Source organism: Rattus norvegicus, chromosome 15 (genome assembly GCF_021556685.1).
Source record: "Rattus norvegicus strain SHRSP/BbbUtx chromosome 15, alternate assembly SHRSP_T2T, whole genome shotgun sequence".
NCBI classification, from domain to species: Eukaryota; Metazoa; Chordata; class Mammalia; order Rodentia; family Muridae; genus Rattus; species Rattus norvegicus.
The window spans coordinates 11,139,189-11,153,408 of NC_141548.1; the positions used below are offsets into that span (position 1 = coordinate 11,139,189).

The 14,220-nt window shown below is 45.7% G+C and overlaps 1 protein-coding gene across 21 annotated transcripts in view; it reads right to left on the reverse strand.

Annotated features, from left to right (window-relative positions):
- Positions 1 to 14,220, reverse strand: part of Thrb (thyroid hormone receptor beta) — a 339,826-nt gene that overhangs the window by 159,122 nt on the left and 166,484 nt on the right. The window contains exon 1 of one of the 21 annotated variants that reach the window (XM_087584979.1): positions 8,852 to 9,118. The gene's annotated coding sequence lies outside the window, so the exon portion shown is untranslated. 21 annotated transcript variants of the gene reach the window in all.

A 14,220-nucleotide genomic window follows, 5' to 3' on the forward strand; every position in this document is an offset into this window, starting at 1 on the left:
ACATACACACACACACAGACCACACATACACACACACAGACCACACATACACACACACACACATAGATCACACACCCACTACACATACCATACACAGATACACACACACACCATATACACACAATACACACAGACATATATACACATACTATACACATACATATACATATACATACTACACACACACCATATACACACAATATACACGACATATATCATATACATACAATATACACACATAGACCACACACACTATACACATACATATACACACATACTAGACACACACGCACACCATATACACACAATACACAGAGACATATATACATACAATACACACACAGAGACCACACACACATATACATACATATACACATACACTAGACACACACACACAGACCATACACTTATACATACACATACACAGAACACACACACAGATCACACACATACACACACACACACCATACATTCACATACACATCACACACATATAATATATATACACAGACACACAGCACCATACATTATACACACACATGTACATACATACACACACCATATACTCACATATACATCACACACAACACACACATACCACAACACACACACACATACACACACAAACAAACACACACAATACACACATAAACAAACAAATGTAAAAGGTTTGCTACAACACAAACACAACATCTCTGAAACATGAGAATCTGACAGAACTGGGAGCCTCAGCAGAAGAACTTGGGTATCATAAGGGTCTGAAGTCTCAGTAAAGCTTTGTTCGAAGTTCTGGGATATGAAGTTCTTGGCGGACATAAGAACATCCCTCTCTTCTGCAATCCAGACCTAAGCACATAGCTGAGCAACAAACATACTCTGGGGAGAATGGAACTCTAGTGGAGAAAGACATCTGAAGCGCCTGGAATAGGGCCTTCACAAAGAGTGAGTGACTGACTAGAAATTCTAATTTTCTCCTCTTGTATCCATGCCACTTTTACCAAAACACATTTTAAAAGCCTCGTTCATGTCCTTCCTACTGCTCTATATGCCCCAGTAACTCGCATTTGTTGCGTTTTAACTGAACATATATTTTCTCTATGTAGTTATTTGGGGTAGACTGTGCATGTCTGAGACAGGAAGCTATTTTGGATCTACGTAAAGATTCATGGCTTCCTTTTGTTATTACTCCTCTAGCAACCCAAGGTTCTAGAATCTTCCCTCCTGAGGGTGGAGGAAACACTATTCCCCACCCTCTTTCTCTCTTTTTTTCCCCCTTCCTTTTTGGTACTTAGGTTCCACATTCCAGGTATCAGGGCTCAAACAGAACCTCTGCTTTTGCTTTCTTCCTCCACATGGGCAGAGCCCTCTCCTGCTGCTTCCTCTCTCTGACCAGGTCTGACTTCATCCGAGAGCCCTGGCTGTGCCTACAGTCTCTGCCATAGACCCTCTCCTCTACCCGACCCACTTGGCTGCTCCAACCTTTTAAAACTCACGATGGCTCTCTTACATTAATTCACGTGCTCATGCACACAACTGAAACAACCGTCAAAAAACATGGCAGAAGGCTGGGATGCGGCTCCTGGGTGCTCGTGTAGGTGCTCATCTATCGTCTATCGTGTAAGAGGCCTTGGTCGGACTCCCCAGTACCATGTAAACCGAGAGTGGCGGCACAGGCCTGTCACCCCAGCACTCATGAGGCAGAAGCAAAATGATCAGAAGTTTAGGGAACCTGTCTCAAAACAACACACAACTACAGCACTAGCAGCAGCAGCAGCAGCAGCAGCACCACCACCACCACCACCACCACCATCAGCAGCAACAACAACACCAGCAACAACAACAATAACAAAAACAACAACACCATCACCACCACCAGCAGCAACACCACCACCACCACCACCACCAACAACAACACCACCACCACCACCAACAACAACAATAACAATACCATCACCACCACCACCAGCAACAACAACAACACCAGCAGCAGCAGCAACAACAACAATAACAACAACAACACCAGCAACAATGACAACAATGACGACACCAGCACCACCAGCACCACCACCAGCAACAACAACAACAATAACAACAACAGCAGCAGCAACAACAATAACAACAACACCAGCAACAACAATAACAACAACAATAACAGCAACACTATTACCACCACTACCACCATCACCACCACCACCACCACCACCAACAAGGTGGTGGAATGAAATGTAGCCTTTTCTTTCTTCTTTAAAAAAAGGTCTGTTCACTAAAATAACGATGGCAAAAGCCACCATTATCTGGGAATCCCCGAGTCCATCTCATAGACCACAAAGAAAGTACCAGCTCAAATTAGAAACATGAGCTGCTTTTCCTGCCTCCTCCATACCTTGCACTACAAAGCATAGTTAATAAAGGCAGTCTTAGTAGCGTGCAGCAGACAGTATAGTTTGTGCATTTGAGAATTTTAAAATTTTAATAATGAACATCACAAATGAAGACATACTAATTTCTCTTCTTTATTTTGGGATATCATTCTTCCAAATAAAAGTATTTCAGTGTAGCATCCATTTCTGTCCTGACAAAATGACTTCTGGACTCTATTTACCGTTCAGAAACCTGTATTCTATGGGGGATGGTAATGTTACTGAATTTCTTAGCAACGCACAGAATTTGGAAACAGATGTGAAGAATAGAATTTTGATCTGACCTTTTATAATTTGGGGGATTTATTATAAAGCCACTGCTTAAATAAACCTGAAAACGTGGTCTCTCTAGTCAGCCCCTAGGACAGGACAGGCACAGGTGAGAAGAGGACAGGAGGCTACAGGGTCAGGGAGAGAGCGGTGGCTGGCTAACCTCCACAGAGGGGCATATCCCACCGCAGGCCAGACAGCACATTTTATGCTACTGAAGAATGTTTCTCCATGTGTTTATTTAAAATCTGATTCCCAAGCATGCTGTTACTGTTTATCTTTGCAAATGAAGGTAAAAAATACTTTCTTCAACACGCCAGACTTCTCAAGGAATTAAAAACATTGGCTATGCATTCTTAAGATTTTCTATAACAGAAACACATTGATAACTGTCGAGCTCCAGAAATAAGAGGGCGTGGCTTCATGCCTACAATCCCACAAGTTGAAAAGTATCATTTGTTCAAGGATAGCTTGGGCTACACATCAAGTTCCAGGGCAGCATGAGCTACATAGTGAGACTTGGTCTCAGGAAACCAAGGGCAAGCTGGGGAGGTGGCTGAGTCCTGAAGTGCTCACCTTGCAAAGCCGAGAAGCTTGAGGGAGTTGGATCCCTAGGTATTGTGGTAAGAGGCTTCACATCGTAGCTCTGGGAGGTAGAGAGGCTTGCCGGCTGGCCAGAGTAGCCTCCTTTGTGAGCCCCAGTCTTCCACGGAAAGTAAGAGTAGACAGTGGCTGAGGAATGAAGCTGAAGATGTCCTCGGGGTTGCAAATTCATGGGCACACACACACCACTAATGCACAAGCATACACACACACACACACACACACACACACACACACACACACACACACACATATGAATACTCCAAAATCCTTCAGAACAAGACAAGAGCTCAGGGTGGAGCTCAGTGGTAGAACACTTGGTGCAACACACACACAAGGCCTTGGGCTCCAGCCTCAGTTCACAAAATAAATGAATGAGGCAAATGGTTTGTCTCCCCCTTTAAAGGGGAAGGGGAAAAAATGAAAGAAGCCTTTATTAAAAATCTTTGCTTATGTAACTGTTTCTCACAAACCTTTAGTGACCATGCATCTGTTCCAGGGTTCTCAAACTAGTGTGCCCGGAATCTGACAGAGGGCTTACTAAACACACCGCTGGAATTCTAGAATTTCTCCCTCAGTAGGACCCACTGGGCCCCTAAGCTCTTCAGGCGCTAAGAAGCACTCTAGAGATGCTGGTGTTCCTGGACTGGATTCTGAAGTTTGAGAGCCACTGGTCAAGTGCAGCGACTCTCTGCCCTGGCAGTTTTGTTCCCTAGTGGACACAGGACTATATGTTGGCGGGCACTTTGGATTGTCAGCCTGGTGGCGTCCAGTAGGTTGAGCATGGAGTAACCCACCAATGTCCATGGCGCTGGTGGTGCTGATGTTGAGAAGAGTCCCCAGGAACTCTCTCATAGAGCCACACTGCCTAAAAAGAGCTTAAATAACGAGCAAGACAGGGCTACTCATTCAGGAGGCAGTTTTCCACTAAAGTAGGATGATGTCACAGACATTAAGTTAATTGGGTGGTGTCTCCAGGAGATATCTGCTGTCATCTTTCTCCATGTCTCTGTCTCTCCCACATTCACATGTCCATTAAGCTTATAAAACACCACACAGCCCAGACATGTACTCATCACAGGTGTAAATGAGGGCCTGTGTATAGCAGAGGAGGGATATGGGGCCAACTGAGATGGGAACACCTTTATTCATCCCCCCAGGGGCTGGCATCATAAGGTCCAAAGAGGAGAATGTTCTGGAGACCAATGCCACAGAGTGGTGGAGTTGTCGAGACACTGCTTGTACGCTTGATATTTCTCTTTGACATCACCGTTTAATGGCAGAAGATCCTGCTTGGCATTTCTGCAAGCGCTGGAGCAAGACTACGGTATGTTCAAGGATTCTCTTCAATCTGTCTAAACTTTAAACAGATTTAGACTCTAAAGGCTCTCCAGGGACCACGGCGCATGGGAGCTGGCTCTCTGAGGAAGAGGAAGCACTCCCTTGTCAGCCGTGACTTCACTGTGCCCCCTGCCTCCTTTGACACCTTGGCCTTGAACTTACAAATGGTGCCTGTGCAGGGCTGTCCATGGTAGCAATGGGGTCCTCCTTGTTGCTCTGTTCTCCCTCAGACCTGCACCGGTCCATCTGCTTCCAGGTGTTGCCGATTCCCCCTTTAAAAGTCATTCTTCTACAAAAGAACATCTGGCTTCTCTGTGTCTATCTCGGTTCATCCCAACATTACGTCACTGGGCTATAAACAGCCTTCAGCTGGCCCAGGCACCCAAATACACATCAGATCCCTCAATCCTACTCTGCGTTTGCTGCTAACAGGTCGGAAGAGCTCAGGGCAGCCTGTGGGATTTGGAACTCAGGGCCAACACTCACCATTCATTCTCTCCCCCCCTGCTTTTCTTCTACTTTTCACATTACATGTGGCAGTTATCAGGACTTTCCTGGGTTTTGTAAGGATGCCACAGTTCCCCCTAATCCAGCGATTCCTTTTATACCTACAGAATTCGCATCTGTAGATTGGCCCATCACAGATGGGAAGTATTTGAAAAGGAACTGTTTCTGCACTGGGCATGGGCAGAGCTTCCTTTCTAGTTACTTTTACTTAAAACACACAGAACAGCCATTTACATGATATTAACTGTTATGTCCTTGTTACCTCTAGAGGATGAGTGCAGATGATATGCACACATATGTGTATACGTGAAAGGACCTTGGGCACCCACATATGGCATTCAGTCTGTGTCCCGTGCACATGTGTGTGTGTGTGTGTGTGTGTGTGTGTGTGTGTGTGTGTGCGAGTGTGTATGCGGGTGTCCTGGAACTAATGCCCATGAAGGCTGAGGGACAGCTCTATTCTCCTTCTCATGGGGCTCTTTCTCCTGGCAGGAGCCCTTGGCTTCTTGTCCCTGCCTTCTGCCCGACTTCCCACTACTTCAGGCTTCAGTTGAAATAGCACTTCCCTTGGGAAGCCGTCCTTGACCTCCTAGCCCCACCCATGTGTTCTCATGGCACCTTGTAAAACTCCGAATTATAATTATCTTTTGCTGTAATCGTCTAGGTGCCCCCCCCCCAAGCTTGCAAAATGCTAAGAAGGTTTGCTCCCTCTATATCTGTTTACTTAGTCATTGTTGCTTCTGGACCTAGCACTGGACCTAGCACACAGTAAATGCTGACTGTCCTTCCTGGTGGGAGAATTTCATCAACTACGCTATCCTGGGAGAGAATTTAGTGAAGCTGGTGGGGAAATAACACTGAGGTCCCAAGGAATCTGCAGGTCTCTGAAGTCTGTTCGTGCTTTCTGCACTCCCCACAAATACTCACACATTTGTGCGGTGAAGTCACCGTGAAACAAGTTTCCTTTTGAAGTTGAGAATGGTCTTCCTTTTGGGACCTTACGTCATATCTTTCGCTTTTTTTCTAGGTTGGACATCTCTCTCCCGAAAAGATTCACAGTGAGCCCGAGTGGCCGGCCCTTAGGAATCACGGTGAGGGTGTGGAGAGGTGCGAGGTTGGGCTACCTCAAGCAGGGACCAATGAGTATGGACAGAGACAAAGACTTTGTTGTTAGCCCAGTGGAAAACCTTTAAAGGTTTAAACTGAGGTGGTGATGTCATTGTTCTGGCTACTTTGTGGAAAATGGATGGGAAGCTGGGCCAACAGTGAGAAGAGAGAAACCGGTTCATAAACCACTGGAATATCTGAGTGGGAGGAGAGCGGTGTGTACCCACAGACAGTGGGCGTGGAGGCGCAGCCGTGAGCAGACAGAAGATGTGTTTTGGTAGCAGCATATGCATTTGCTGTGAGTTTGGATTTGGGCGGGTTAAGGAAAGAGGAAGAAGAAAGTATGATGTCCAGGATTAGGGATGACAATACTTCTTCCTGTCCACTGAGATGGGAAAACAAGCCCTATTCATGTTCCGGGCTTAGCTAGGTCTCACCCCTGTCATGAAGGATACCATGAAGCACACACAGCCTCTAAGCTTTTCCTCTAAGAGAGTTGAGAAATCCTTGCCTATTTCTCCCCCCCCCCACATTTTTATTAAATTGGGTATTTCTTATTTACATTTCAAACGTTATTCCCTTTCCCGGTTTCCTGTCCATAAGCCCCCTAATCCCTCCCCCTCCCCTTCTATGTGGGTGTCCCCCCCCCCATTACCACCCTCCAACAATCCCCTACACTGTGGGTCCAACCTTGGCAGGACCAAGGGTTTCTCCTTCCACTGGTGCCCCAACAAGGCTATTCACTGCTACCTATGCAGTTGGAGCCCGGGGTCAAGGTGAGAAGCCCCCTTCTCATGCAAAAGGACCCAGGAAAGGATCTTGGGTAGAGCTGAAGGATGCATACCTGTGGTTTGGAGGGAGAATTAGTTGCTGTTTCGGTGCAGGTCATACCTAAGAATACCTTGCTGCCCACTAAACGCTCTGCTCTCCAGATTTTCTCTCACCTGGACCTCCTAAGAGTCCTTACCAAAGACTTTGGAAGCCACGTTTGTCTCCAACATTTTAGAGAGGGTGTTTAGCTTCTAGCGAATACTCTGGTACTACTGAGCAGTATGCCTTTCACTTGACACACAGTTACTTTTTTGACCTATTACCAAGAACTGTCTGAAAATTCAAGTACATTTCCTCTTCTGTTCAGAAGGAACTGAGGGTGGATTTTTTTTTCTTACCAGAAACACTGAATTATTTTAAGTACACTTTATTTTCTACAGCGTTATTCATGCCCTGGTGAGAACAACTTTTCTTTATTTTAAAGCCTTTAAGATACCATAATATCACCTTTCCGTTCGCTCTAAGCACCAATCTTGTGGATATTGAGGGCTAAATGTGTGTTGTGAGTGCCCACAGAAAGCCAGAACTCTGTCCACAGTGCTCTTACCAGGGAAAGGGACCAGGATCGTGAAGAACATGTGTTGGAGCAAAATGCAGGCCTTTTCTTGTTCTTTTCTTTCTTTCAGCTTTAAAAATTACCCAGACACATTGCTGCTCTAGCTCTGAGCTGAGCATTATGGCCCTTTGACACTAATTCTCCCAAAGGTAGACAGATCCCTCTTCCCTCCTTGTCAGTGAATGGCGGAGGAAAGGGAGGTTTAGCAAGATGTAAGGCTGTGTACCAGAACCCTAAAGACAGCCCCAGTGCAATCCAACGCACGCTTTAGTGACAGTGAAGCTCCAGGAATGTCCTTTACACAGTAGTTCAATGTACGATGGTCAAGAGGACCATGCTGGGAAAAACCCAGTTCCACCGAAACTCGGGGCAAACTCCTGGAGAATTCTGCCAAGCCTCTGATGTTCCCACCACACCTGTTCCCAGCATGGACTCCACAGGGTGCATAAAATCCCTGTTTCCGCAGGCCAAGTTTGCATCTGTGAGAAATGCATTTTCCGGAAAGTAGGTTTTCATTTCTAAACCTGAAGGGTCTGATCTCCTACATCTTCTCCAAAGAAGAGCAAACCTTTTGCCTTGGGAATTCAGGTGTGGCCCACACCTGAAAAACAGGCGCACTCCCCCAAGCCTCTCTGGCTCAGGTGAAACTCCTTCACTCCAGCAACCTTTCACTGAAACGTGTACTATCACCTGAACTCCAGCCTCTAGGGAATATTCCAGTCTTTGCCGTACATCTGGCAACCACTGAAAATACACTACCAAGAACCATCACAGTTTTCTATCCTTAACCCAATTCAGCATCTTACTTCAGAGTAGGAACATACTTTATTTTCCTTTTATGCTTCTCCAAAAACTTTTTGAAGTTTACAGAACACATCATTATACACTATATCCATTTACCACCACTGATTCTTTTACCTGTCAATAGAAAGGTTTGAAGTCTGATATATATGTATATACATATGTGTGTACATACATACATACATACATACATACATACATACATACATACATGTATATTGTCTTTTTAACTTCAAGATGCAGAGGGATAATTGACAGTACATTTGGGGACCCATACCCTCATCAAGGAGGGCACGCCAGAATGTCGAGAGGCTAGCTACTCATGTCCATGCCCCTTCATGTGAGCACATAATGCTTGACCTACTCGTTAACTGTGAGAGCACCAAGAGCATTACAGGGCCAGGTTGATGCTTACCTTGCTGTTCTCTGGGCTCAGACGACTTCCAGACATCTCCACACCCAGTCCAGCCTCCAGCTTAGACAGGATAGAGGCTTTCCAGGCCAGTGAGCTGCTGGGAGGCCGGTCACGTCCCGTATTTGTGTGGCCGAGCCTTCCCAGTTAAACCTTCTTGCAGGGCATTTCAGTTGCCCTGGCTTGCCAACACTGGACTGCTGTCATGACCGGTAGGACTGTCCACAAGATGCTCCTCCCAGACAGCTAGCTCACAACCCCATGCTCCTCTCCAGGAGGGCCAGGGGCTCCCTCTCAGCCTTCTGGCCTGCTGCCGGAGGCCAGTATTGCAGCAAGCAGCCAGCAAAGCGTGTTGTAACCCAACCCCTTGTTGAAATGAGACTCCCAGCATCGGGAGGCTCCTGGGCAGCGAACACCTGACGCGCTACCTTATCCACAGCCACGGCACCATTAGAACGCTCACTGTCCTCCTGGCCCAGCATGGTTATAATCATAATTGCTGAGTGAAATGGTTCTCTCCGCTAATTATGCTGCTTTTAGCCAGCCACGAGGGAAATAATAATTTGGCTCAAAACGAGTCTTCAGGTTCCTCATGTCTGGGAAAGTCCTTGGGTTAAAGGTCATCAAGATACAGGCTTGATAACTGTCGATGTAAATGTCAGGTGTTTGACTTTTTAATTATTATTTTATTCTGGGAAAAAGCAGTGCTTTGGAAGTGGCCCTGTTCCTTGCAGCGAGCCTGGCTGTGGCTTTAATTTGCTTTACTTCTGTCTTGAGCTAATACGTTTCTGCTGTTGTGGCAGATCTGGGAGCTGCCTGCAGCCCAAGGCAGTGCCCAGCAAGGACGTCTCCCATCATCCTGATCTGTTGTCTCTGGTGGAGATCTCCCCAGCTGTAGCAGAGCCATGACCATGGCTGCTGGCGAGTGACCCAAACTGGAGCTGACTGAGACAGGCTGAGCAGAGGGTGCACGGAGCCAGGATGACAAAGGCATCGTCCCTATGACACAATGCCCTTGGATTCTCCAAAGGTACTAGGATGCTTCACTCTCTCTCCTCTTTCCCATCCCTGTCTTCCTCTCTCCACCCCTTCATTCCCCCCTCCTTCCGCTCCTCCTCATTCCTTCCTCCTCCATTTTTTCTCTCTCACCCCCCATCCCCCACTCACATGCTATACACGGTTCACTCTGTATTTTCCTCTCAAGCTTTTGGAAATGTTAGGTTTCCAGTGAACCAGCTTTGTTAATGTCCCCTCCACCCCGTCCTCCTTTGTTTGTGGAAGACTGTTATACTGATGTCCAGGCCAGGTGTCCTTAAGCTCAGTTTCTTCCCATTAGGTCAAGGGAGTATCTTACTTTTCAGCCTCCAAACAACTCTGTCCCCATCTGATCAGGGCCCCTGTAGTTCTTCACGGTGCCATTCTTCTGCCACCAGGCACCAGGATCACTCTAAAACGTACTTTGCTTGATCACAAGTCAACAGCCTTGTTCCTGCTCACTCCCTCGGTTTGGAAAGGCTGACCGTGCCTCTCCTACCCTCGTCCTACTGGCACAGGCAGGGCTCTTGCTTCCAGGCTCGTGTTAATGTTGCGTTACAACCACTACTCTCTCCTTCTGCCCAGGCTAAAGCTCCTGGGGCAGAGGTGTTGATGATTCATGCACCCAGCAGTTGCACAACAAGAAGGCGCTGGGTGAACTTTGCTTCTTTGAGTTTTACAAGTTGAGCCGGCGTGGACAGAACCGTGCAAGAAGCGTGAGTGCATGGAGTCAAACCTGTGGCTTGAGCAGTTGCTTAATCTCCTCGTCTCGGTTTCCCTACCCATACATAGAGCAGGAATATACTGCCCACTTCTAGGAGCATCATGGGAACTTAATGAGTTGCCTTGTGACAGTGCCACACACAGCAACGCCACAGCTGCAAATAGAGACTCCTGCCATGTGAGTGTTGAATAAAATGGAAGTCTGCTATCCCATGGCTGTGCTTGAGAGGAAAGGTTGCAGACACTAGTTGGCCTGGCTTGATTTAAATGAGTATATTCTTTATTAGAATGTATGTAGCTTAGACCTCCAGTTAGAAAGATGCTAATGCCATGCGTGAAACTGAATTCCACAGGAGGGCTGTGCATGGGCAGCCCTGCTCAGGGCTGTTTGCACAGACTGGGTTGGTAGGTCTGGAAAGCCTATGGTTTAAAAGATAACCTGGCTAAGAAATTGTGATTCTTACATTACCAAAGATAGGACAGCACACACTGGTTACTGTTTAATAGAAAGTGTGCTCAACTTCCAGAAAAGATGTTTGGAAGAAACTGTACATCGTGCAAGTTAACCTCAAAGAAGTTAAAATTATGTGGTTAACAGCAGTTAGGAGCATTCTAGATCCTTCTGCCTGTAGATAAACACTACACAGGGATTCTCTGGGTTGAGCAGCCCCACCCGCATGACCAGTCCTGCACATGTGAACATCTCTGTATCATTTGCCTGTGCTCTCCACAGGACTCCAGGCTCTAGCTGCCCTAGTCTACCTGGAAAAGCCCTGTGGAGACTCGGTTGGGAAGACTCCTCTGATAGCCTTCCCCTTCCACTTGTAAAACTAGATCTAGAAAGATCTCCTTGCTGGATCATACAGTAGATCTATTTCTAGCAAGGAACCTGCATCCAAATTTTCCCAATAGCTGTATCAGTTTATAACTCTCATCTATAGCACTATAGCGCATCAGTGTGGTCCCCTTCCCTACGTGCACAGCAGTGGCTTTTTGTTTTGTTTTGTTTGTTTGTTTTGTCATTTGATTCCTTGCTTTTATCTATTCTAACTGGTGTAAAATAAAATTTCAAATTAAAGTTTCAACTTGCATTTCATTGACAGCTAAGCGTTTAAAAAATGGTTCTTGGCCATTTGTATCTCTTCTACCAAGAACTCTCTGGTTAGCTGCATACTCTATTCTTAAATTGGTTTGTTTTTCTTGGTGTTTAGGTTTTTGAGTTCTTTGTATAGTCTAGACATTAACCCTCTGACAGATGTATAACTGGTACAGGGTCTCCCCACAACCCCTATTCTGTAGGCTGCCTCTTCACCTGAATGGTGGTATCATTAGCTCTTTTTTTTAATTTCATGAAGTCGTTTTAATCAGTTGTTGATCTTAGGAAAGTGGTTGACATTCTTAGCCAGCTGTGGACTCAGGCAGGCTGCAGCGATGGCCAACCTGGAGAGATATGCCACTAGTACGATAACGGCACACACGTTATTAGAAGAACCAACTGTGCGTTTCTGACTATATGTAAAATGTGATCTACAAGGCAGAACTCTTGCATGCCTGGCACCATTAACTGGGCCAGCCCACCATGCCTGTCTGGAAAGGGAAACCTGATACTATTATTCTGGTGAAAGAGGAGAAACCTAATACTATTATTCTGGTAAACCGGCATACTAATGCACTGCATCTTCATATGCATAGATCAGTGTATCTCTTAGCCCTCATCAGAAAAGCTTCATTTTGCAATTAGTACATGGACCCATAACTGGTTAACATGCAGTTAGCACATAGATCCATAACTGGTTAACGTGCAAAGAATAAGAGGCTGTGGAGAGCTCAGCTCTTAGTAGGACATTTATTTTCCTTTCTATCTCTAAGACTCGGAGATCACTGCAGAAGATGGTGCAGAAAGACTGTGATCCAGAGCTGGTGGATATCTACAGAAAAACAGGATATGTCAGAAATCCCAGTGCTGCTTTGTGCACACGAACAGATATGGCTGCAGCTGTGCGCAGATCAAGTCAGACAAAAATATCAGCGAGAACAGAGAAGGTTCATGAAGCTCTTCCCCCGTGTGACAGAGAAGCTGGTGACAATTGAAGGCTTCAGAGTGATGATAGAGAATCAGATATCTTCACGGTTGGGGCCCCAGAGAGAACCCATGTTCTACTAGACTGTCTTCCACCCATGCAAATGGATACAGTGGAATGGTCTTAGTGGGTTAGCAAACGACGGAAGACACTGGGAGGGAAATGTGGTGGGATACAGGAGGAATCGAAGGGAAGGGAATGGAGAGTAGATTTGATCAGACACATTATAGCCAGTTATAACATTATAAAATAATAAATAAAAAACAACTAAAAATGGCAAAGACCTCCTCGCCCACTCCAGGAGCTTCTGCAATTAGCTTCAAAGGCTTCCAACATATGCATTTCTCTAAGCACTTGCTATCCTGGTGATCCTGCTGTGGCGGCTCCCTGCCTTTCTCAGAGCTATAAGCTGAGTTCTGTCTCAGTGCACTGCACACTCTACTCTCTGGGACTCAGAAGGTGCTCAGCCAGGGTTCAGGGGACAGTGCTGCAGGCATAGATTGGTGTGTCTGTACATACCATGGCTGTGGACTCCTGTGGGAGAAATGGGAGCTCTTCCCCGAACGTGTTATCAGGACCATAATCTGAGATGACAAACCCCTAGGCTGACGGGTTCACATTTGGTAAAGCTAAAATGATTGGCACTAGACACCTCTGTTACACAGAGACGATGTCTCGAAAGGCTAAGAAACCACTGCGTATGTGGCAGTAGCACGAGCCAACCATTTAAAAGGTGCTTTGTGAACTGTAGGTGTGACTCACTTGTTTTAGGTGAAAATGTGCTTTAGAGTCACAGTGGGCTACCACTATCCACCCACTGCAAAGGTGAGTTATGGAGACTGGTAATACCTCATGGTGTAGAGGAGCGGGAAAGACACAGAACCCCCACACCTTACTGGTGGAAGTGGAGCTCGGCAAAACTACTTCGTTTAGAAAGGAAACTATCAACTAGGTGAAGAGGCAGCCCACAGAATTCATCAGGATTGATCAGTTATACATCGGACAGATTAATATCTAGAATACACAAAGAACAAAAAAACAAAATAAAAAACAACCCAAAACATCAAGAATATCTACAACTCAAAAAAAAAAAAAAGGTGTTGGAACTGAGTAGAGTTCTCAAAGTAAGAACTATGAATGGCTAATGAACACTTTGAAAAGCATTTAACATCATTAATAGAAATGCAAATTAAAACTATTTTGAGATACCGTCTCACCCCAGTTAGAATGGCTATTATTAAAAAAAAAAATCAAATGGCAGCCAATCCAGGTGAGGTTGTGAGGAGGGAGGAGCTTTATTCATTGTTGGTGGGGTTCCTCAAGATGGTAGAAAACAGATACAGCATAAGACCCGTTCATGTATCCCACCCTTAAACACATACCCAAAGGACGATGTACCCTACTACTGACATACTCTCTCATCCACGATTATTGCTGCTTGATTCACACCAGCTAGGAAAAGGATTCAGCCCCTATGTCTATCAAATACATGGACAGATAATAAAAATGTGGTATATCTTCAAATTTTGCTAG